Source organism: Onychostoma macrolepis, chromosome 25 (genome assembly GCF_012432095.1).
Source record: "Onychostoma macrolepis isolate SWU-2019 chromosome 25, ASM1243209v1, whole genome shotgun sequence".
Taxonomy (NCBI): domain Eukaryota; kingdom Metazoa; phylum Chordata; class Actinopteri; order Cypriniformes; family Cyprinidae; genus Onychostoma; species Onychostoma macrolepis.
The window spans coordinates 18,704,110-18,730,496 of record NC_081179.1 but is presented as its reverse complement, the minus strand read 5'-3'; the positions used below and the strand labels follow the sequence as shown (position 1 = coordinate 18,730,496).

Below are 26,387 nucleotides of genomic sequence, written 5' to 3'. Positions count from 1 at the left end.
AGCTTTAAACTTCACACGAAAGTCTGGGTACAGTAAGAAGTACGCTACTTATTTTAAGCTCTTGTTCGGAGACATGAAAATGTGCAAAACAGTTTGTTGTCCATTTTTGTACTTATTTTAGAAAGGAAGTAATACGAGAAAGAAGGCTTTAAAGAATCTCATTTCTAGGGGAGTGACCCAACCGAAGACTCTTCTCTATCAGGCAGTCTGACTCCAAATGGGAAGGTGATTAAAATGATATACTAACTCGTAAAAGTTTCTGAAATGTTAAAAGTGTCCAGCCACCCTGCAGTAAGAATAAAAGGAGTATCTTCCCAAAGGCCCCTAAAAAGGGACAGAAAAACTGCTTCATAAGATGAGCTTTTATCTCTGCCGTGGGGAAAGGGTGGTTTGCAGGGGGTTGTTTATATACGTGTAAAAAAAAAAGTACTTCACTTTGGTTTGATAAATGTTACTACAGATCGTCTTTGGAAAGCCTGGGCCTGGATCTGTTCTCTGCGTCTTCGTCAAGGAATTTGGGAAACCGCATCTGAGTAAGTCATTCATTGCCAGTCAGCTCCGTAATTCCTCCCCACCTGTGATGCGGTTGCTCCGTTCGGCTAGTATTCCGTTCTGAAAAGCCCAGATTCTTAACCAGGCGGGAAGAATTACGCTGTACCTTTATGAAAATGCCATCTATGACCTGAATGTCTGGAAGACGAGGATTGTTAGCATAGCACACGTACTTTACGCTAATGCCATTAAACACATTTATCAGCTAAGCAATGCTATGTTAGGCTAAGTCAGGCTATGCATGGTAATTGCATCCTCTGTAATCGAGTCCTTGGCAAGCGATGCACTGCTCTTTAAGTCTAAGCAGACGTCTGAGGCCAGTGTAATTGCTGGCAATTGCAACACCACACAGAGGACGGTGAGGAGGGGGAAGAGGGGGAGAGAGAGAGAGAGAGAGAGAGAGAGGGAGCGAGTGAGGAAATGAGGAGTCCTCACCTCAGCAGCTCCTGTTGAGGCTGGAATGTTGGGCTTGGTGCAAGAGGGGCTGCCAGCACTGCTATGCAGGTCAGCGGGAAGGAGAGGGAGGGAGAAACCTGGGTAGATCTAGTGTTCCTTCCTTCAAAATTTCTTTCCACTCTTTGCCTTTCTCTGTGTCCCTTTCAAAGTAGAGTCAACAAAGCTTTATTGCTATGCCTGTATTAACTGAATATAAGGCCAAGCCACTCAAGAAAAAGTACAAAGTACAAATCTGACATAATTAAGTGAAACAGTTAAATGCACAAATAAAGTTTGGATATAGTAGCGATCTGCATCTAAAACAATATATCTTTTCATTTTTGTAGAGTTTAAAAACAAAAAAAAAACTCTGTTTTGTGCTTGACCACAAATAGTTTTTTGATTGCTTAGTCTGTACTTGGTCACGATTTGTCTTGTCCTGGTTTTCCAGTTGTAATGAGATACTTTTCCAATTAATCTTCTCATTTTAGGCTCCAGCAGAACTTAAAATTGCTTTGGTTGAAACTACTTTGGTTTCATTTCCCAGTGTTCCATGTGCTTCTAGTTAGTTCAATAATCTGGTTGATATTTGTCCCCGATTCATCTGTAGTTCTAGTTGGAGTTATTCTCCCTTTTGCTTTGAACTGTTGCTTATTGTGGGGCATCTAAGCTATTTGAATGTTTTGGAATTTAATATAGGTCTATATATATATATATAAGTTAAATTGAAATTAAAATATATTGCAAATTTAAGCATATTATTTTTTCTTATCCTGCTAGTCTGGTTTCTGGGGGTTGTAAGGCACTATTTCTTGTAAAGTTGTTTTGGACAAAATGTAAAAAGTTGACCTACTTTGGCACTTTGTCAATGATCATTTATTTAGGATGCTATTAAATATCTTCCTCTGGTTACTGCTCATTTTTATTACATTTAGTATATACTGGCAAAATGAGTAGATGACTCCTTCAGAGGTCAGGGAAATGGACGGATTTCAAAACCCAAATTAATCCGCATCCAAGCTGTGCTATTTTTAAGCATATAATTTTTGATGTCATTGGGGCCATTGGCTTTTTACGAATTTAAAGATGTTAGTATTTTGTGACAGCTCTTGATGGGTAATGGGAAATCGACTGGGTTCTGGCTGCTCTTACAGAGTATTCTCAGCAGCTGTAGTTTTTGTTTGATGTGGTTCTGCTTAGAATTTAGGTCTTTCATGGGATCTGTTTAAAATGGTTTTCAAATTGCCTTTTTAAGATATCATCATTTTGTATCACAAGTCTTGTGGTGTGTTTATAACCCAACATAGCTTCTCTAACTAGCCTTACCAGCAGGAATTCTGTAATCAACCAGCTTCATATTAAAGACAGTGGCTGATCATGGTATGCAACTAGCCTAAACCAGCATGGGAATAAGCATCTCTTTTTTAATTTACAGCTGATGGGTGAAGGTCTTCTCCCTTTCACTCTCCACTTCATTTCAGTGTGACCATCTGTTCTTAGAGGTTCTGGTTTTCTTCTAGAACTTTTTTTTCAGGAGTTCTCTGAGTAGTTTGTTGACGGAGTTGGTCTCCCTCTATAATAAGGTTGCATGGTATACTGACACTAAGTAAGGTCTGTACTTGCACCAAAATGTTGGCATCAATCCAACCCTACTCTAAATCTTTGAGCTACTGGACAGGAGTGGAGGTGGTGAGAAGTTTAGTCTTGGGGAAGAAGATCAGATTACCTTTCATTCTTTCCCCATTTATGTACATAGTGTGCAAACAGAATATCTGGATTTGCTATTACATATTCTTTATGCCTGCTTACTCTTACTGGAAACTCAACTTCCTGGAATTATGCTAAGGCCCTCGTCTCAGCGGCAAATTGCTCGTTTCATGAGAGAATTTCAATGCATATGCTAAATAAAACTAGGCCTAATCCATAACTTACAGATGTTTTCTGGTTTAACTTAGACCCTTAAACATTGTAGATGCTGATGGTGGTTGCTCGTTAGTTTCTAGCTGGTTGGCCACTTAAACCTAATAATATCTTTGTGATCTTAAATCAAAATGTAATCATTTGACTTTTCTGCTAACATTAGCCTACTTTGGCTGTGCAGTCTACTTCTTTAGCCGTACGTATAATTTGCATATGGTTTGGCTCTAATCCAATAGTTTCCCATCCTACGTGTTTTCTTGTTAAATATCCTATTTCAACACGTCACATTGCCGGAATTAAAATTACATAAAGTACGCAAATGGAAATTCACATTGACCTTATGACTAATTAGTCATTCAGGCAATCCACTGATGAGGTAATTTTAAGTTTGAAGTCTATTATAGTCCTTTAATAAGCTACAATCAAAGTAGCACTTTATCTCACTTTATGGTCAAAATGTCATGCAGATCTTGCTGTCTGCTATTTTCTTCTGTCCTGCATCTATCTTCTCCTGTCTCTGTTTCTCTTTCTATCGGTCTTTATCTTCCTCCAGAGACTAGCCCTTAGAGCCAGCCATGTTTATGTCTGTACGGGGTCTTGAGCTTTTGGAAGTGTGACCTCAGATTGTCACAAAGGTTTCTGAGTCCATTCAACTCTTAAAGTGCTTAACTAGAGGGAAGAAACAATGTGGCATGAACTCCAAAGGTGTTCCTTCAGTAAAAAATAAATAAATAAAAAATGTTGGTGGGGAGTGAAAGAGAGTAAACAGGGGAGGAGAAAGAAAAGAGACACATGACTTGTAGTAAATAAAGCAGACAAGAGGGGAAACAGAGCGGCCTAAGATTCACAGCTACTTTGGGAGGTAAGAAATGGGAGGTTGAGGGAGATAGAGAGAAAAACGGCTATGCCATTGGGTCTAATAAAACTGTGTCTGTTATTGCAGGTTTCTAAGCACTAGGTGCTTTTACAAGAGAATAAAGACTCACAAAAATCAGGTCAAAAAGAAGTATCATGGTGACGGATACTGATATTGGTTACCATCCATCAAGCTTTAACTTTACACTGCTCAAAATTCATGAAATGACAGCAGATGACACCGGGAACAACATATGTTAGTTTCTTAATATTAAAGGATTATATATTTGTCTACTGCAATCAGAACAGTATCACAATGTCACTAATAAAAACAGAACGTAATTTAAAGCAGAGTAAATCAGTGACCAAAAGTAGATTTTGCAAAATCCTGTATAATCCCGAGAAACCCATTTAAGACTCAATTTAATTGGTGAAACATTGTATTGCATCAATGTATTTACATATTCTAAAATTAACAAGAGACCGATTGAACTTGTAAGTGAATATAATTGATGTTGTAAACATGTAGTAAAATACAATATGTTGGAGAAAGTGGCTTAGCACTACAAAAGCGACACTGTTTTCAAAACAGCTGAGGTACTGTCATGCTAAAGAAAGAAATGGTAGTTATGTTAATAGCGTAACTACTTTTAGTTAGTTTCTCCCCGACACTGGCACACAGACACTATACACGCACTCAATCAGAGAGACCAGACTTTAATAGGCATGCCCAGTGGGCAGCTGGCACAGTGCAGGACGGCTATTTTTAGACTGAATACAGATTAAAAGTGGAATTTACTTCTTCATCCTTGTAAAGTGAGTCCTCTCTTTCTTTTCCTTATTCACTCTCTGTCTGTTCCTGCCTTTGCGATCAGGGCCTCTGCGGTGGTTCTCACGTTTCCCTTTCTCTCGCTCTCTCATCCACTTTCTTTTTCCATATTTTCCACACATTCCTGTTTTCCTCGCTCTCTCTCCTTACTCAGCCCCTTTAAATCTGATGTAATGCTTACCCCCAGATACCCTCATACTTTGCTCGGAGCGAACCAGCTGCCAAGACCCCTGCTTGCATCTGTTGAGTGAGCTGTATCCCTTCTTTGTCACTCATTTCACGAATGACAGAGAAAATAATCTGTCAGCTGGTCGGAATATGCATAACTAGATTTTTACATTTTCTGAGGAAATTGTGAGTGCTACTTGGGTATTTAAAAAAATAAAAATAATAAAATTGTACATTGAATGCTATAGAACATTATACTTTGTATTTATGCAAGATGAGAGTGTAATTAGGTCCGCTCGTATTGGCTTATGCCACACTTAAAACAGGAAGTGATGACAAAGCTGACTTCAGCATTCACACACACACATGCATCACTGCTGCCATCATCTCACAAAACTCCTGTCCCAGGTGCTGCAATGGTGGAAACATGCTCCCTTGCCTTTTACAGGGCTCTTTCGCCTTGACCCGTGCCGATTTATTGGGATACAGACTGCAGCTACTGTAGCAGTGCTTACTGGTTCAGGCCAGAGACCGAGCGAGCCGACCCTATGATTCACAACCGCCAACGATAACCTGCCAATCACAATCAACCTCTGCAGGAAAAGTAGGGGTCGAAACTCAATGCAAATAATTGAAAGCACATGTTGTCATTTTTTTTACCACTGCAATTATTTGGGAATGAGCCGCAATATTTTGCTGAGTGCAACACACAGAGCGCCTGCTCCCCGGGAGAGAGTGGAAAACTCCGCCTCAGCAGTACCGGTGAATATCTCTTATAATGATAGGGGCAGGATGAAGTAGACGAATGCTAGCATGTTATTTAATAATCAGAGGGAGGATAGAGTCAGGGGCGTAACAGCCATTATAAAAGTCCCCCCACATTTTAAGAGATAATCATTAGAGCTTAGTTTTGCTTTGTTGCAGTGCAAATAATAAACTAGTTGGCCACTTAAAATGATGCCTTTAAAGGTCCTTGCACACGGAGTCCGAAATTTTCGTATGTGTTTTTTCGCATTCATCATCCAAACCTTGTACACAGTCAGATGCATCAAAACACCTCTCAAAATGCTTGCTACATATGATAAACGCAGAAAATTGAACCCGAACCAAATTTTTTTTTTATGATGGACGAATGTTTCTGACGTTGGACGCTTAATCATTTTGAGTTTACTTGCTTCATTCGCGTGTGAAATTCACTTCACAACTGATGCGAATTCACGTCAGCGAGGGGCTTCTGCCAGGTGGCTCCAAAAAAGGAATCCCTGTCTCGTTGCTGCATTCTCATTACACTATACCACAACACTGGTCCAATCACAAATAACTATTTTTTACTATACTATTGTGAGTGTATTTGCAATAGGATATAATTAGAATGAATGTACAAATGTTTGCCATAAGTATTCTGATCTTAACATAGAAATAATATTTTTATGTAACAAATATAAATTATGATTTACTATGTTGTGCACAAAGTAACACAACAAGCAAGATTTGTTTCTATAAAAATAAGATGATGTACCGTATGGGTATCCACATACAGCGACAATGATTTTGTCCTCCATTGTTGTTTCGGATTTCTGCCTCTGCTCGCTACGTCGTAATCACGTCACTACTAGAGCAAGCTCCTGATTGGTTAACGCGGCTTGAATATTCGCCAAAGTTCAGATTTTTCAACTTGCGCAATTCGCGTGAATCACGCGTTATGCGCTTCAAACGCCCGATCGCTTCTTTGCATTGACTTAACATGTAAATCACTCGCGCTTAACGCTTCATTCGCGTCTGGTGTGAACGCACCATGAGGCAGTGTAAAAGCATTACTAACACAATGTGAGGTTGTATTTATTTTTTAACATGCAAAAATTTCTGACTCTGTGTGCAAGGAGCTTAAGACTCAACAGAAGCCCCTGCCAACTGGTTGCATCAACAGTTGATCGAACAAACATCAGTAAGCGATAATTCTACTGACAATTAATACTGGGGGAAATGCCATCTAAATAATGTTAATGTGCCATACTAAGAAGTTTTGGTCCCACTTTATATTAAGTGGCCTTAACGACTGTGTACTTGCATCAAAAAATAAGTACAATGTACTTACTGTGTTCATATTGTATTGCAAAACACTTTTGCTGTTATTGAGGTGGGATATGGGTAAGGCTAGGGACAGGTTTGGTGGTATGGGTAGATTTAAGGGTAAGTTAAGGTGTAAGGGATAGGTCAACAGTGTAATTATAAATGTAATTACAGAAGTTAATTACAGATGTAATTACATGCAGGTATTTTTAAAATATAAGTACAATGGAAAAGCATTTATGTACACAATAAGTGCATTGTACCAAATGATTAATTTAAATGTAAGTACATAGTTGTTAAGGCCACTTAATATAAAGTGGGACCAAAGTTTTAATATGGCTTCCCGAAACATGTTCTGAAGGAACTGGCTTTGTCCTAGCAAGCAGCACTGGAGAAACCCAATAAGACCTTTTTTTGTGACTCTGCCATCTTTTAGTCTGTCACAGAGACTGAGAATTTAAGTGGTTTTGGGGATTCAGAGTAATGGAGGGCAAAAGAGACAGATCTCTGTGTGACATCAAACATACTTGTCTCTTGGTGTGTGTAAGGGTATATGTGTGGGTGTTAGATAAAACCGAGAAAGCCCTTCTTTCTCAGTGCATCATGGGAGCTGTCACAACACTAAACCTTTTAGGCATGCATTCCTATTAGAGGCACCACATATGGAGTCGCAAGTGAACAAAACAATTCTATTGTTGAGGGAAATAGGATGTCGAAGGAGTTTCACGTTTCTAGCTGTTTGAAAGCACTTATGTAGTTAGCATACCTGGAGCTCTGTTTCACGCATAACATGCAACCCTCAAGAAATCATGAAGATGTTTTCCAAGCAGTTGTTTTTCTTTGATTAAAATTTTACAGCAAAGGTCTCAATGCAATAGTGCACATTAAAGGGATGGTTGACTGTTTTTTTTTGCTTTTTTTCTAGGCTTGATTGTGTTTATGGGGTGCAGTCAAACGTGTTCATGCTTCATTTAAAAAAAATAAATAAAAAAATGCATTATTTTTCACATAATTTACCTTTATTCTACACCGCCCTGTCCCTTCTCTGATAAACACCCCGATTATTTCCTGTTTTTTTTTTAAGCCCCTCCCTCAGAAATATGTGATGGGCTCAGATTGGTTAGCTGGTCCAGTGTGTTGTGATTGGCTAAACCGCCTCTAGTGCGCGTCTAAACGTCCTTCCCCTCAGCTCAGCGGCATGTGCTTCGGTTGTATTGTAAACAATGACGTTGTCAATATTGCTTATCAATTTGAGCCCGATTGAGACGCAGAGAATATTAGTGAAGAGGATCGCGCAGAACCTGTGCATGCATGGCTTTTGTTTGTTATTGGTTCATACTTTTAGATATGCTGTTATTTGTAAGTGCTTCTGTTAGCTTTTAATATATGGTTTTATCCTAATTAAAGCTTTAATACAGCATAGCAACCGCACGTGTGTCTATGTATAACGCTTCTCATTGCTATGTGAAAATAAGTGTATAATTGGAACAGTATGTTGGAGCTGATCTGACGATCTGAATGAGAGAGAGAGAGAGAGAGATGCGGAGTGTGTGCAGAGCAGGGTGATGCTAGTAACAGTATTAAGAACCGCTACTTTAAAACATATGATTTTGAAACTTGTGAATCCATTAGAATCATTGGAAGACAGAATCGCGATTCATATATGAATAGATTTTAATTGCACCCCTAGTTTTCTTTTCTTGCCTCGCCCCCTTTGCTGGATGTTCCCAAGGGCGTGGTTTATCTGGGTTCGTGACATAACGGACCCGGGAAGTAACTCGTTGTAGTGTCTACGAGACGTTTTTGTTGGCATTAAACTGCCAGAATTTTAAAATATCTCAGTTTGCATTGAACTTTCAGTGCCGCAACTTTGCAGATATTGTTTATGCTCAAACAGCAACATTACACACTAACTAACGTTAAAAAAGTGAAATCGCAATTAACCACCCCTTTAAAAATGCATGGGCTGTGACTGTAAAATAGCCAAATTTCTTGCATAGTACGTATTTCACTCCTGGGAGACTTCAGAAAAAGTAAAAAATTAAAGGTCAACAAATATATGCTAATGATTTTCAAACGAAATTACTTTATTAACTAAACATATTCCATTCCTAAGGCCCCAAAAAACACCAAATCCGAGATCAGTGACCATAAATGGTCATCTTAACAATGTGTCTTTGGTATCTTAAATGTCCCATCTCCGGTAACAGCCACAGGCAAACACACTCCACGCAAACACACTGAGTGGACACAGTCACTCGTCACTTTGTACTGTCAAAAGACCAAAGCGTAGATTGATGTCAAATCCGATGTTGAGGGTTCTCAAATTAAAGTGTTTATTCTGTGGCAGAAGCCTCTCGACAGCTATTAAGTTTTCATACCAACATCACGTGATAGGGAAGTTTTGATGCCCATGTGTGTCCGTAAGCATCCCAGTCTTTTATCCTGAGCCATCTGTGTTGAGAAATCACAGATGGTTTGTATAACGAAGGCTTTTCCCCTCATATCCTTGGTTATTCAGAGCCACACATTTGAAAGGAAATCAGATCTACAGGGATTGTATGGAGATTGGACATTAAAAGGTCTTGTCTATTCAGCTTAGCCAAGAGCCAATTTGGAATCAGATACAGTTTTTTTTTTTTTTTTTTTTTTTTGCTAGTAGTAATAAAGATGATGATACATGCCAAAGATTTTCATTACAGATCACAAGACAGCCTTAATATGTTATGTACAATACTAGATCTGAAAGCCAACTTACCATAGAGGAAGTGTTTATGCTACTTTTCCATAATATCACTCCTTGCAGCAAAGCTGGGATTGCAAAATTTACTATTAACTGAGTAACTACACATTTCAAAAGGCAACTAAATATAAAATTGAGCTTGAATAGCTAGAATCATCTTTGTATTTGCATAGAGTATGTTTCAAACCCAACTGCTAGAACTCTATCCCTGTTTATATTGTAGCCAAAGAAGGACAAAGGATTGCGTGGTCTAATGGTCAGAAAGTTTGTAGCTTTGAGTCCCAGAAAAGTTCATTCCTAAGCTACTACCTTTTATCAGGACAACCCTGAGTCATTCCAGAATTACTATCTTTTATGTCACATCAGAAAACAGCAACTGACCCATGAATAAAAGTAAATACATGAAAGCCAACTACTGTAGATAAAGTTGGCATGAAATTAAGCTTTGTTTGTTTTTCTTCCCTATTCTGATGTATATCCCAGTGAAACAACTTCTCGGACGAGGAAAAAAAAATGTAGGGTGGGACTTGATTTTCTTCAGTGGGAATTGATTGGAATTTTGGATCATGGTTGTTTGCTAATTATTGCAATCTCATGTGAGTGACAGGTTGCTGGAGGGAAGGGATTATTGTCCCTCCTTCAAGTGGTGCACACATTCTCAGATGTTGATGCAAGGGGTAGGGGAAGATATATTGATTAAAGATTACAGGGGCACATTAAAAAAAATGTTGTGCAAGGATAAATCATTTAAAATAATCAATAAGAATGATCAGTTTTTAATTCATTGTGACTTTAAAGGTCTGAAATTTTCATATGTGTTTTCCGTCATCCTTAAAATTTTTCACACACAGAAACCTTATACACTGAGTCTGATGAGTATTAATTGACCGTTGCTAAAAAAAACAATGCAAAGTGAAGTCTTCAAGCAGTGAAGATGATTTTATTGTCCTCTCTCTTCTTAAAAAAAGAAAAATAAAGAGTTTACTAGCGATACTGGAGCCACATATTAAAAAGACCACCAATATCTGTCAACCAATTGATCCTGAACAATCATCTGCCACAATCTGTCTTTATATTCCATCTCTTTGTATTACCTGTTTGAAATGCAGTGTTTTTAGCTGCGAGACGAAATGGATCAACTTGTCAGACACCATTCGGGATTTCGCTTGTATGGTGGCTCTGAATTGTCAAAATACCTCTCAAAATGCTTCGTATGCAGAAAACTGAACCTGATCCATTTTTTTTTTTTTTTATGATGGACGAAAGTTTCAGAGGCAGTGTGTAAACGTGATTGACAACGTGGGGTTTTATTTATTTTTTAATGTGCAAAAATTTCGGATTAGAATTTCAGACTCAGTGTGCAAGGACCTTAAAAGAGTTTAAGCAAATTGGTGCCTTGTGTCCCAGGTTCGAGTCGACTCGGGGACCTTTCCCGATCCCACCCCCTGTCTCTCTCCCATTTCGCTAGCTGTCAATTTTGATCTGTCCTATCATAACAAAGGGCAAAAATGTCAAAAATAAATCTTAAAAAAAATAGAGATGGAGCAAGTCAAAGAGGAGTGAAGAATCACACTCCTTGACCTCAGGACCTAGCCAACCCACCTAAGGGCATTCCACATACGGGATACTTTATGCAGGCTTTTCCAAGAAAGAACCTGTTAGCACCTGTCATAAAAGCGTCTATGTGTTCTCCAAATGCTTGCATGCCCTATATGGCAGAGGGCGGATGGGGAGGGTAAGTGTGCATAACACACATTAGCCTGAGGGTAAAGGAGAAAGTGACCCATGTGGTCAACACTCCCTCCCTCTGCTGTTAACCTTCCCTTTTACAATTTCACCCCTCCCTCTCTTGGTATTCTACCCATCAGACCTGTCCGCTTTGTCCCTCTCCTCTTTTTTGTCCCACCACCTGTTCCTCCTTTTCTACACCTGCAATGTCATAAAACCAGCTATGTAAACTTGTTTTTTTTTTTTCCATGCCTTTTTCTTTTAGCTTGCACACAGCTGGAGCGTCTCCAGTCGCATCTTCATGTCATTAATGTCCTTAACACGTTCCAGATCCTGTATCTGTTCCACCCATTGGGCGGCAAATGTTGTCGGCCAGTAACTGTTTTCTAAGTTCCTCAAGTGGGTCCTTGGTGGCTTACAAATCCAAATCCCCCATTGAGCCCCCATTCAGATTTCAGGATGTTTTGTGCTAATTGGAGACATTTGTTTTCTAGAAGTGTAATAGTTTAAATATGTTAATATGTCAAGTACATCGCATACAAATGGTAAGAAAGAAACTTCTAGCCATTGAATTGAAAATATGCAATGAAGCCAGAGCAAGCTATTTCTGCACCACTAGAGGGCCGAACTGATAAACCAACTCTAATCAAATAACAACCTCCATTGGCTGAACTGCTGAGACTTTCACTACTTTCAAGAAGCAGCTGAAGACACACCTCTTCTGCAAACATTTAACCGTTCTCTTCTTTCATTCTCTGCTCTGGCTTGCTTCTCAGACACTGAACACACACACACACACACACACAGGGCAGTGGAAGCATAAATAACAGTAGTGATGGACAGATGAAACGGCATTGAGATGGAGGTGCAAAAATAGAGTTTAAAGGAAAAGGAAGTCCAGGATTGAGTCTTTCCCGCAAAATCACTGGTGCTGGTATATGAAGCATGCTACACTAACGCTCCAAATCTATCACCTAAGTCATAGACATACAATTCACTGCAGCCAAGAATCTGCATTTATGAATGATTGAATTGTGTGCGCCTGTTGGAATGTACCTCTGTGCATGCAAGTATCTCAAAACCCTCTGATAGTCCGATCTCAAGTGAGTGAGTCTTGCATACTTTGGACAATCAGCATTAAGTAGGGTCCACACACTACCGTTTATTCTGGACAAGAAGCACCTGCTTACACAGGAAGAGACTGCTTGATGTGTAAAGTGATTATCACTGTTTATTTCCAAAGTATTTACACTGGGAATTGGCAATTCCTCAAACAAGCAAACAAAAAGCTGAGTATACAGTTATGCTCAAGCACATCTCATTTATTTGCTACTGAACGTCTACATATATTTGGACAACCCGGTGTCAAAATTCGGTGCATAACCTGCCTTGCACATCAGAAAATGTGGCTCGTTGAGGGGTGTGCAATTACTTTTCAGTAATTTTCAGGCAGACAATGCAATGAAAAAAAAAAAAAACCCTATAAACTTGCAATCAAGGAGTAATTTGAGAAAAACCTAGAGGAAAAGACCTAGGCCTGGGTTTGTTTTTATTTGTGCCAGTAAAGACCACCACAGAATACCCTAGTAACCACCTGCAACACCAACGCCATCTTTTTTCTTTCAAAAATATTGAAAATCTAATTTTAATTACTCTAAAGGTCAACCACTGACATTTATAGACGCGAGGTATTGTATAATCTCTTTTACCAGCCTTTGATTCCTTGTGGGAACAGAATCAAAGTGGTGGTTTGCTATGCATCAATGGACATTTTCAAAGATTTTGTCCACACACACACACCCCGCTTCCTCACGAACTGTGTGAATGTTTATGAATGAGAGCTGCTCTAGGGTGTGTACAGGATTTGCCAAAATGTCTATGTGGTGCACATTTGTCTCATTTGGTGTAGGCCAGTGTTTACACAGCCTTATAAACAAAGACGGCCAGCCGGAAGTGCTCAGCATAGATGCGACTGACCTATTTCACCAGCTAACTGTGCCACTATGAGCCACGTGTTATCTTTAGCCCTACTGATGCCAATATGTGTGGTATTAATGCTGAGGAGATGGTGGTAAGTCCAAAAAATGCAGAATCTCTGTCACAGCCAGCTGTCTGATACATATCAGCACCGGCAACATCAAGAAGACCACATACATGGTGTGCATCAGATAAGCCAAACGTGTTTATCTAAACTAGACACACTCCATTTGTTTTTGACAAACAATATACACAAATGTATTATAGTCCTTAAGCACACTGTGAGAAAGATATGCAAATAAAAACTGATGACACTGCACTATTATAATACTGTTAAAGGCTTTTTCTGATGCTCAAGGTCAGGAACGTGATGTGGGCTTCTGGATCATAGACTAGCTTATTAATATGTTCATAGAAAAAAATTGTGCCATTCATCAGCCATTTGAACCGGCGATGCTTACTTTGACCCGGTAAACATGCATGTTTGAGGCACAAACACTGCAGCGTCTAGACGTACCCATGGGGAATGTGACATCAGGGCCTGACTATAGCAGCTGGGCTCCAGGCAGCGTTGACAGGTTAAAACAGTGCCACAGTGGTTTCCCCAGACATCGAAGAATTGCCCTGGTGGCAAAGACAAGGCCAGATTCAGGTCACTGAACTAGACAGACGCACTACAGTGGATGCAACTGTGGATACATGCACTTTCTTCTGGCATAACTAAAAAAAGACTGACAGTTGAGTTTAACAGCTACTGAATAGGGTTATTGCTGAATAAACTCAGTAATAATAGAAAATCGTTTTCTTTCATGTAAAATCCATCATAAGCTAACAAGTCAAGCACGAAAAGGCATGCCAATGTTGTGTGAAATAATTGATTTTTAAACGACTATTTTCTATTATTATTATTGAATAGGGTTATTCAGTAATAACCCTATTCGGTAGCTATTAAAATCAACTGTCAGTCTTTTGTGGTTTTTAGTTATTCCAAAAAAAAGAAAGAAATAATTGGAGTCCTTTAATGAAGGGCCCTTCCAAAAAGCTACTAGTGAAATGTACATATGATGGACATTTTGAAATCTTAAACCCTTAATTATACATCCAAGGACTATCACTGGACAACATTACTCACATTTTCTTCATAGGATGCAACCTGAAATAAGCGGGGCTTTGTGATTCTTATTTTCATATGGAATTTGCACAGGTGTGTTAGTCACAATGCATTCTCGGATGCCTTATGCATGAAGAATGCATGTTATTTTGGCCAAAATCTAAGGCAGCATCACATAACTACAATGAGAGAGAGAGATAAAAGTACCACAAAGTATGCCAAAGATGTTTTTAGACTAAATACAAATATATGCTTATGCAATCTAACAAACAAGAGTTCTCCAAGAAATATGAAGGAATGTGCAAACAAATCATTGAATACTGAATTAAGTGTTTGCACAGTCTGTACAAACACACACATACACAAACACACACATCCATTCGAACTATACCACATTCCTCTGCAGTGTGAGGTGTTGGGTTCAGTACAGTACAGCAGTATAAGTCAGTTAGGCAGCAAAACACTGCGACACATTACCGATCAGTTATTTATTCAAAACACAATTACTAAAGTTACAATCCCTCAGCAATAACCAGATGTTAGATGTCTTTCTCAAGGGCACAAGGGGTTTAACCTTCTAGATACCAGTTCAGACCCTTGACACTCATTCATTTCAGCCAAACAGATCTGCTCATCAACCATACAGGTCTGTTGGTCTTCAAAAGAAAATCCCCCCCCCACCCCCCCAGGAAAGACATGACTGTGAGTCGTCTAAAGAGCTTGTGGTGGTTTTCTCCTTTAAATAGAGCATGACATCAGCTTTGGGCAGGTCAGCTGTCTGCCTGAGCAAAACAAATGTGTCTAAACAATGCCACATCTGGAGATGGAGAAGGGTGATTGAGAGAGAGAGGGAGAGGGAGTGAAGAAAGAGTATGGAAAAGAAAAACAGGGGGAGGGAGAGAAAGTAGAGGAGGAATGTGGCGGAAGAGAGTGGAAATGAAAAAAAGGAGAAGCAGCCAGCTGTTTTGGACAAGTGCCAGAGTGTCTGGGGATGTGCGACGCTCTAATTTACGGGAGATTCCCTCAAACGGGCCTTTCTGAACGTTTAAACCCCCAGCCATGTGCCTGAGAGAAAGAAATAGCATCTTGTCTACCTCACTCTCTTAGTCACCATTAAAACACTGCACACTAACACACACACACACACATATACGCACAACTAAATGACCTCAAATGGTTCTGATTTTCACATCCCACTCTCCTGGTACTTTACTTCAAAACTACACTCGTCTACTTGTACTTCATTTATCTGTCTAAATAAATAATTTAATCCGAACCTAATCTTCAAGACATTCAAATCTGCTTTCAAAACAGACCTTCTGAAGCATAACCTGACATCATGAGTTGCTAGCAGATTTTGCATGGATGCTAGGGCATTGCTAGATGGATGCAAGTGGTTACTTGTTGGCCCAAAAGAGTTCACCTTCAAGCCTAGATATGGCTCAAGTCCATTTTCAGTCTATATTTATGGGACTCTTTCAACAATTCATTGTCTGCCAGGTAAGTCTGAATGCTTAGGAAAAAAACGGAATGCTCTTTTTCACAAGTTTTATTTTAGCGCGAGATGAATTATTAGCAAAAATATGTAAAGCTTGAAGATTATTCAAATCCTTAACTCTAAATATAAAGATTAGTAGGTATAATGCCTTAACAAACACTACTAATTCGTTACTAATTAGTCATTAAGCTGATAAAAAATTTTAAATGTTTTTTTTTTTGTTTTTATTTCTGATTTATGTGCTAGCATATGAAACTGCAAGTGAATATAGGTACGTTTCTGTATGTGTGTGAGCAAGACAGAGATCTTTGTTCTTTTATGTGTGTGTATAATTGCTGGTAAGTGTAGTACTAAACATAAATGATCTGCAAACGTACCAGGAATCTTTGGCATAATTGAGCGAAACTAAGTAGTACCTAACTTTCACACTTCCACACAAATACAGTTAGCAAGAGGCCAAATCCCTGAACTGTCATTTTATCATGTGCACACTACTCTAAACACACGTCCCTGATTACAATGCCCTTTTAAACATTTGGAAAGCAGATTTTCCCCAGTGCTTTTCTGCAATGTAGCCATGCTCTGCCATATATCTCCTGTCACTACAAATACGTTTGCCAAAATCCTCTACAAAACAAAATACACTTAATAGGCCTATATCAGGATTCAATTAACTTCCAAGTAATACATCACGCTTCATCAGGAAATTAAAATTGCACTGTATCTTTGACAGTTGTCTATACTAAGGCCCATCCTTAAGCATATTGAATTATTTTGCCCACTTTACCAACTATCAACATCAACACACCGATTTTAAGTATCGTTCAAGTCTGCAGCACAAAAGGTGCAGGAGCTACATTGGGACGTTTTCTAACTTAATACTTAAGAGTTGAGAGTTTGTTCAAATCCCTAACCGTAAGTATGAGCAATCATAATGATAATAATGCTTGCCTTCAAGACACAAAACAAATCCGCAAATTGTTTCTTAGGAAGGTTTGCTAATCACATTAAATCAAGACTCGATGTTTTATAGGGCTCACCACTTGAATTAATAGAGGATAAAATACTATTAGAGCCTAATGTTTTCCAAATTCTAATAGGGAATGCTATTTTTATGTGATTTAAGGGAATGATGCATTGGTAACTGCTGATCTCCTGAGCAGTTAAAGTTAAGAGCTCTGCTGCTGATTCCATTACAGCTCTAAGTTTGTATGTGAGTGAATGTGTTTGTATGTGTTTGCATGTGTGCACATGCGATGGCTTCAGGAATCCCCGCTGGAGAGGGTTAGAGTTACACACTGTCAGGCACTGGTCAAAAGGTCAGACTGGATTGTTAGGCCCCAACCATAGACCCCCGGTAACAGTGTTACCAAGGAATGTGTGAAACAAACAATCATATGCACCAGGAATACAGGGGGGAACAACACTGCTGCACACGGGACCCCTTCTTGTTTTGTTTGGGACAGCAGATTTCTACAAAACAGAGCTTGAGGTGGTAAAATGGGAATGGGAGACAAAGAACCTCTGTTGGACGTAGCCCAAGAGACTGCTTGGCATTTTGCAGTTAAGATACCGCAAATCCCATATAAGCCTATGCAAGACATTGGACCGTGTCTGGATAGGCTGGATTGACTCTGGATATTCTGCACTTCAGTGGCCTGGCCTTTGGGGCCACTGGGAAGTCGGAAGTACTTGATGGTGTGGATGGGCGGACTGACTCCAGAAAGATTTTACTATGGTTTTTACTGGTATCTAGGGGAGCTTAGTAACCAAATACCACTTCCTGTGCTGCGCCGTCCAGGACAGGAACTTCTTGACGGAGACACATTATCCAGACTACAGTGAGACACTCTCAGCTGCTGTCAGTAAGACAGTTAGACAGGCGACGCTGAGACAGGAAGAACCAGCTATGGTTGATGCTTACGTCCCTTTAACTCTCTAAATGTTTGTCCCTGCGTCACTGTCTGCTGCTTGAGTCCTTCTGTCACTGCTTATTATGTATGTCCCTGTCCATACGTCCTTGTGTCCTTCAAGTCAGACTACCAAAACTTTACCAGCCAAACATAACCATGAAACTCTCCCTCTCTCTCTCCACCTCCACTGCCAGCTCTGGAAAGTTCATTTGTGACAGTAGGTCCGTCTCCTTCGCTCAGCACGTGTTTTTTCAATTAGCCGAGGCTCCTGTACACTATTCAGAAGAACATTTGGGAAACCATAATTCTCATGGCCCTGCACAAAAACTAATGGAAACTCACTTAAGATTTTTCCGGGGGAGGTTTCAAAAAGAGCCATTACCCCAAGAGGGGAGCGAGTGGTTTGTTGTATTCATCCCAGGGCTGAAGGGATGAATTGGCCAGAAGATTAGACAGACAAACGGATGGGTGGAGTGATGGACAGATGGAGATGACAGAGAGGTCAAACTTGCCATTCTGAGGTAAAAAGAAGAGGATGTACAGACGGACGAGGAGATACTCAGCACAGAGGTGAGCGGAGGGGGTGAACGAGTGCACGGATGGAGAGATTTTCCTCAGAATGCGGATGAAAGCTGGCCGGTCCGGATCTGGAGCGGGCCGCAGGGAGAAGGGACATGTCCAGAGGACTCGGATCAAAGGAGAGAGGCGGCTGAGAGACAGATGACGGACTGTCCCCTCCCCTCCATCCCCGAATCTCTATTTACACAGATGAGTTTGAAAGCCTACAGCAAGATTCTGGCCATCAGCACAGCAAATAAACACACACTCATGTAAAAACGCTAAAGCAAATTCATTCACACACACCTGATGGTGTATCTCTACTCACAAATGTTTGTGTGTGCACACGTGTGTATACTCACAGACAGTCAGACTAATAAATAATCGCACACCCTATGTACCAAGTACACACATACCTAAAATGCATACATCATATATACATTTGCGTAGCCTAGACTTTAAATGAGCTAAAACATCTCTTAATACAAACAATACTTAACAAAGTAAATCTCAGCACTGACATGCAAAGTTCTCCTCTAGGCTTATAATAATCAGCAAAGTCAATAATGTGTGGCTATTTTTATAGATCTTGACATATAACAGACAAACTGACAGTCTTAAGGAAAAGAGTTTAAAAGTCTGTCTAAAAGTGCATATTTTGAGTGTGTGTGTGTTATGTGTCAGTGTGTCAGGACACAGACCCCCCATGCTGACAGACAGACGGCCAGACGGCCAGACAGACAAATGTCTACTTTCAATAATAACATTAACATTGGCATTACAATGACAGCAGTGGCTCTTACCTACATGCTTGTGAAGTCTGGGGAAGTGAGAGGTTCATATCTGCCGCTGCAGTTCCTGTGCTGCACGTTTAGACCCAGAGGAGAGAGAGAGAGAGAGATAGAGAGAGAGAGAAAGAAAGAGAGAGAGTGCAACGGAGCAGCGCAGCCCCCAGTCCCGGCACTCCAGTTCTACGTTCTGAGGATGAAAAGAGAAGTCTTCATTACCAGCTGGAGACCACGCCTCCACCTCTCCCCTCTTCCCTCCCCGCCGCTTTCCTCTCCCTCCCAGCCAGTAGCAGGACGCAAAGTTTGTCCCAGCCAAGAGAAGGCCAGTGATCTGCCAAAGCAAACCTTCAACCACAAGCAACTGCCAGTACAGTGAGAGAGAAGGCTATGACAGATCCAGTCGAAGGGAGCACAATAAAGGGGCTCGACGCACTTTTTGATCAGTGTTGTTGAACTCATTTAATTAAGGCTTGCTGTAGGAAACGGCACATCAAACGGACTGTCGGTTTATGGGAAGGCACGGCTCAGAGCGCATACACATTTGCGCATACGTCCCCTTCCATGCAGCAAAAAAGAGGATATTTTGCATTACTTATGAGTCAACTTTGAGTTTCCCCTCTTCCTCTTGTCATCTGTCTCTCGCTTTGCGTCGCTGCCAAAGCGAATGTTATCTGTGGCAGTCAAGAAAATCACTCTTTTTAGGAGAGCTGCATGCCGTCTGTAATTATAAGTGGGGTTGGGCATGAAGTCTGCCTACAATCCCGGCTCCGATGCCACAACACACACACACACACACACACACATACACGCCCTAATGAGAGCACGAGCCAAACCAGGCCAGTGTGCTCACACTCCTCCACTCTGAGGCACAGCATGACAGTTCAGACTATATTTTTAGCATATCCAAAACCTTTTTTATTCATACTAAAATTTTCATGGGAGAAATTATGTTTGCCTTGGGAAAAAAAAAAAAAAAAACACTAATCAATGACAGCATTCATAACTGGAAGAAGAAAAAGTAACGTTTAATACTATTTTCCCAAAAACACCAGACGCTCCTTTTCCCACTTATTTCTGTGCGGATGTATTACAGAGCTATTTTAAAGTGGGTGTTTAAACTTCTAGGATTATCTTAATTAAGTTACCATTATGTAAATGATGTCTGGGGTTGAAATGAAAGCAAATGTTCTGCTACCATGCTGCGGCTGTTCCTGCAAAATGCTGTTTTCATCCTAAATGCATGCAACTGTTTGCTTGCATTGCTGTCATGGAAACGAAAATCAAATCAAGTCGTATAACTTTTACGAACAAACGTGAGACATTAATTCAGAGCCAATATGAAGGGAGAGATATAATTATGATTTATGTTGTGTTTTATTATCTGAAAGATTTATCAGTGTTCTGTTTATAGCTGTGGCTGTGAAACACATACAGTGAAATTTAAATGAGACGAACAAGAGCCAGAGTGGCAGGCAGTTGAAATTTGTCAAGAGAATACAAGTTCATTTAATTTCACTAAGTTAAATAAAAAAATAAACGTGGGGAGGATGAGAGGAATAGGGAAGAAAAATTAACTAAGCTTTATAATAAAAATTCTTGTGACTGTACTTCAGCAAGAATGCTGCATGCAATTCCTCTTCTCACCACAAGAGGACCCCTTGAGCAGCTTGTGCATCTATAATCCTGTAGGAAAATCACTCAGTCAAACAGTTTGCATTGCAAGTTACAGAATTGGCAGTGAAATATAAAACAAATCAAATAAACAAGATTAAAGACGTGACTACCAAACAGTCTCTCCCCCTCCGTCTTGGCCAAAATAAAGGCTATGAATTTTTTATACATTAAAATAATTTGAATGAAAACCCTACGTAGACATTTATGTCTCAAACATAAACAGAATTATGTCTTAAGTGTAAGTGATTCAGCACTGCAAAACAATTCTTCCAAGGTTTGATGATCTGGTCTTCAAATTAATAGCTCTGATTTTGGTGGAATCTGCCTTCTTGAGTATAATATTATGTTAACTGATGAGAGCTGGAGTGATGGTAAGTTTTTCTCAAACAGACAAATGCAGACAGTAACTCTAGTGGTTGATTTATGCAGTTATAAACTGTGATTGAGGGGAATTGTGACATTTTCCCTCTAATGCCACTGACTTTTAAGAGAATGATGATTTGACCATGTGTGCTGCATGACTCATGCCAGGTCACTAGCAGTGTGCATGTGTGTACAGTGTGTAATAGAAAAAAACCCCCAAAGAAGTATGAAAGTCCAGCAAGGCTCACATGTGACAAATATCCAATCATTTGGAAGCACAACAAATTGCAGCTGTTTTATCTGCATCTAGGCCAGCTCTTCTAAGTGCGTGAGTCATGTGACTGATTTCCTGTGTGTTATTCTGGAAGGTGCGTCTGTTAAAGTGCACATAAACAGATAATAGTGAGTTATGGATGTTCTGGAGGCATTTAGAGGTTAGACTATTACGATAGTCTGTTTGGATGAGCTATGCCCTTAGGAAAGCCATAACCAAGGTGTCGATTTTGAGGGGTTTTGCCGTCAAGAAGGCCACTGGCCAAGTAGAGAAGGAGTGGCCAATTTCACCCAGTAATCCCATTTCTGAACTCCAAGGGTATGTGTACTCTTGCAAGGATGCTCAACAAGTGCGATAAGGCATGTTAAGTGTGAAGAATTTAGGGAGTCGCATCAAAACAAACAGATTTAAAATTGTAATTTAGTTGACACTTTTATACATGCAACCAAGTATAGTCACTCTAGAGCAAACTGGAGTTAGGTTGGACCTATAAACATACAGTTACCAGCCATGAGCGTTAACCGCTAGCCTTTACCAAGACCAGTTATTAGCTTAAAATAAGTAAGGGATAAAGGGCTGCACTTATTTGACCTGGTCTTGACTGTAGTGAACTCTAACCGCAACTTGGCTTGCAACTAAATATAGTGAAAATTGCTTTGCATCACATCACAGGGAACTGGCAAAGCTGCGTCACCAACGCTGAATACCGAGGGCCATATCTGATAAAAGTTGGCATATTCTATGCAAAGGGACAAAAATATTTCAAATACTTAAGCCAATGTACAATTTTTACAGTTCTTTACCATTGTTGTTTGTTGGAATGTACGATATAATTCTAGTAAGATCTCTGGTAAAAGCCGTGACACACTGTGCGACATCAAGGGTCTTTTATGTCAGACTGTACGATACACATGCCAAAACTCTGGTCCCAGTTGTCTGGTTGAAACTTGTTGGAGCAGTCATACTGCAAAACTGCAGTGCCAAATTTTCAGTAATGCCAATTGTCTAAAAGTAATTACCGCATTGACCCGAATATAAGACAATGTTTTTTTCTTGGAAATACATCTGAAAAAACGCGGTCGTCTTATATTCGGGGTCTAGACTTTGACATGTCAGTAATACACCCACAACAATAGGTGGCGCCAAAAACGCATAAAACGAGTGTGCCATGAAATATGTAATATGTCGTGACTGTCATGTTAGCCTGATGGGAACAAACTTCCTCTGTAAGTGATTTTAAAACATAAGACAGTACCCAGATTTGAAGACTACAATAAGATTTCACTTCTACTGATAATACAATTGAAAATTGAGATGGAGAGCTTAAATGTTATATAATTCATATGGGCTACCTGTTATTTCAATGGTATATCAAAAAGTGTATATTTTCAATGTCATTTTTGGTACATTTTACCAGTATTTACCATACTTTCAAAACAAAAATTAAAATAGGAAAAATATGCAGTTTGAAAATAATTTAAGAAAAAATGTTTTACAGAGAGAGAGAGAGAAAAGTTTTGGTTTTCAAAAAGCCTTTTTCCAAAAGGTACATCTGGAAAAAGGTGGGTCGTCTTATAATCAGGGTCGTCTTATATTCGGGACAATACGGTACTTGTTTGAAAGAAGTACATAGGTAGTCTAAAGGCCAAAGTATAAGTTTAATTTTTTAATTTTAATTTTTTTTTTACACATATGCTAGTGTATGTGTACAGTCGAACGCGCAAACTTTCAAAGTATACTCCATTTGACAGTGTGCGCAAACGCAGGTGGTCGACACGTGCTCTATAAAGCCTCATCTTTTGTCCAAAGTATGCTGTTATTTTTCTCCAGAAATTATGGACAATAAAAATGCCATCTGCTATTGTTTCAGTCTCCACTATTTTGTTGTTGTTGTTCCGTCTCTTTAGTTTTTTTTCTATTGTGAAACAGCGGCCAGGCCAGTGTTGCCACCTTGTGGAACAACTGATTAGTGCAAAAAAAATTCCATCCGCATGTGTGACCTGCGTGTACAAAGTACGCCTGGTTACAAAAATCAGGTTGTGTGTGTACTTTTATGACAGAATTTGCGTCATGCACACTGTACACAAATGCTAGCGTAAGTGTAAAAAGTGAAGAATACTTTGGTCTTAAGACTGCCGATTTTGGCCTACGACAAGACCCTGAAATTATGATCCCTGAAATGTGTCTTGGTCAGCAACACTGTGGCCAAAAACAAACAGTTTGAACCTGGTTTTAGCAAGGTATCTTAAAGCTGCAGTCCGTAAGTTTTGCCTCTTTGTCGCCATCTCTGTTTGAAAACCTGGAATTGCAGTTACTTGCGTAATTATTTTGCTTGCGTTGGGTTGTGAGTCGGCATGGCTCCAGCGTGGATGAATCTAATGTTTTGAGGTGAATGTGTGGCAGTCAGTCACGCATCAGTGTGGGTATTTACTGTACTTCGCAATCACAGATATTTGACCCAAATAAGAATTTTCACCAGATATTGTCATCTGAACAAGTAAGTAACAAGTCTGCTACGTTTGTTCTGCCCAACTGAGGAAAAAAGCATTAACATAAATCGTGCTACCAATGGTGATTTAATCTATAGATTGGTTAGCTCATATCACATCAAACCGTGCAAATGATTATTATTATTGTTATACTTTATTCTGAAATGAACAACATCAGCATTGCGTGACTATGAGTATAGTGCGTAGATTTCAATTTCTGTACAGTCTAATATCTAATTGTCATGCCATTCGAATTTCATATTAAGAAATTCTTTTTACCCAAAAAGCAAACTATGCTCCCTTCGAACTGGTTTTCTTTAAAATACAAATCTTGTGTAATCCCAGGCTATCTGTAATCAGAAGAACATTTAAAACTGGAATAATTTAATTTCATTCACATGTGTTTCATAAACACACAATACTTTCAGGATTACAATCCGCCATCAAAACGATAGCTGCTGTGAGAAAAGGCTGTAAATGATCCGCCACCTGCAGGATCCTCACATGCGATAGCCTAAAAGCTGGGACAACGTCTTTATGTTTACAGACGTGATGTAATGATGCAGCAGCATGCTCGAATTTCCTGCGAAAACCTACCCGTACCACTCAAATTAGAAAACATTATTATAAGCTAACTGTTGTGAATCGGGCTAAAGTGAGGCGATAGTTTTGAACACTGGCTGGTTATGTACTTGCTCCAATATTGTTTTCAGATAATTTTTAACCAAAAAAAGTTACGGACTGCAGCTTTAAGTGTGGCGCTCACATACCAAAACCACTGTTAAAAGTGTTGCCAGGCTTCTTAAAAGAATGCAGCACATTACTTGATTATTCCTTAAAATCGCATTAGTCTTCCAGGCTTTAGAAATTAAACAAAAGTTGTTGGAGATTCCAACAAGCAAACCCACAACCATTGTCAGTAGTAGGTACTTCTGCCTTGCAGGGAAGGAAAAAGTGTCTCTGATATTTGCCCTCTAAACAAATCTGATCTAGGTTGTCAGTAGCCTCAAATCAATACAAGTTGTAACCAGTACAACGTCAGGAGAAAAGAATCTCTCTCAGCAGGCCATTACTCACTGCACAGATGACTCTAACGGGACAGTCATGACTTCATCCGAGACCCTGATATGAGAGAAAGATTATGAGTACGACCAGTCAAGATCTTCTGCAGATACCAGTCTGGAGTCTCAGATACACAGTAAGACTTTGCTGGCAGATATTCTTTGAAATTCCTATATATAATCTACAGTTCAAAATGGGGTTTCACAAGTATAAGAACCGTTGAGCCCATCCTGACAGTATTACACTAGCTGCCTTAAAAGCTTGTATAAACGCCACTCTAAAGCCAGAGTGTCACAATATCCAAGATCTCTCAAAACTCTATTGTCCATAACATCATCTACGCCAACAGGACTATGCCAAGTTCCAAGTACAAATTCTGGATGACAAACAATTTGAAACAAAATTACGAATTCCAATGTGCAGAACTCAGACACACTCTTAAAATTTAAGCCAAAATGAATAACTTTTCATGCATTTGGTTAATGTGACTCTTGCACAACCATAATTAGTGTCAGAGATGAACAGCTGTTTTGGTATCCAAAGGAACAAACTGTCTGTCCGACCCTTACTCAACATTGTTAACCATGTTATGGTGGGTTGCCATGGTCTCAGGGAGTTGCCCCCTGCCTCAAATACTTGCTGGCCTGACATAATTAGGTCTGCTGGAGTTGTCCTGGTGCACGGCTGGAGACCCTAACTAATTAATTGTCTTGCAGTGTAATTACCTAAACATCTTACCACATCTCCTCCCATCCCTCTGGGGAACTTACCCTTGAGGTCCATCCAACCTCACACAGCTGCCTGCGCCAGTAACATCAAGTGTGTTTGAGTTTACTTTCTGATGCCAGCACCCCACACATGGACTTGCTAGCTGGATCACTCGATACTCCCTCCATCTCCAGCTACCAAACCCCACGCAAATAAGAGTGAATAGCAAATGGCCTGACGAAGTTATTCATACAATGAACTCTAAATAAATCCCAAATCCAATCATTTTATCACCAACGGCTTTTCTTCTTAAACTAACTATAATAAAAATGCAAAATATATTTTTTTGAGTTTGAGTTATAACTTTATCATATAAACTAGCTTGTTTGACCAACCATTAAAGTGCACACTTTATTTTCTTTTGTAAAGCAGAACAATCTCTGAAATCTACAAGAAAAAGCTACAAGAGTCTTATTTTTCTTTCCTAAGATTTTTTAAGAATACAGTACCTTCACAATAAATTATACACGCATGCCCCATTTAATCCAAATGAATAAACATGGAAAAGTGAAGCCAATTCATTATTGACATTCTAGAAGCCCATGTGTGGGTGTGTCGGTTTGAAAAAAATAGCAAGGAAGTTGGAAAAGAGAATGATCCTGTGCATTTACT

The 26,387-nt window shown here is 39.6% G+C and overlaps 1 protein-coding gene across 4 annotated transcripts in view; it reads right to left on the bottom strand.

Moving 5' to 3' along the window:
• LOC131534873 (zinc finger protein 469) overlaps positions 1–26,387 on the bottom strand; it is a 281,478-nt gene that overhangs the window by 32,475 nt on the left and 222,616 nt on the right. For all 4 annotated transcript variants that reach the window (XM_058767980.1, XM_058767979.1, XM_058767982.1 and 1 more), the window contains one exon: positions 19,161–19,335. The gene's annotated coding sequence lies outside the window, so the exon portion shown is untranslated. The remainder of the gene's footprint in view (positions 1–19,160; positions 19,336–26,387) is intronic.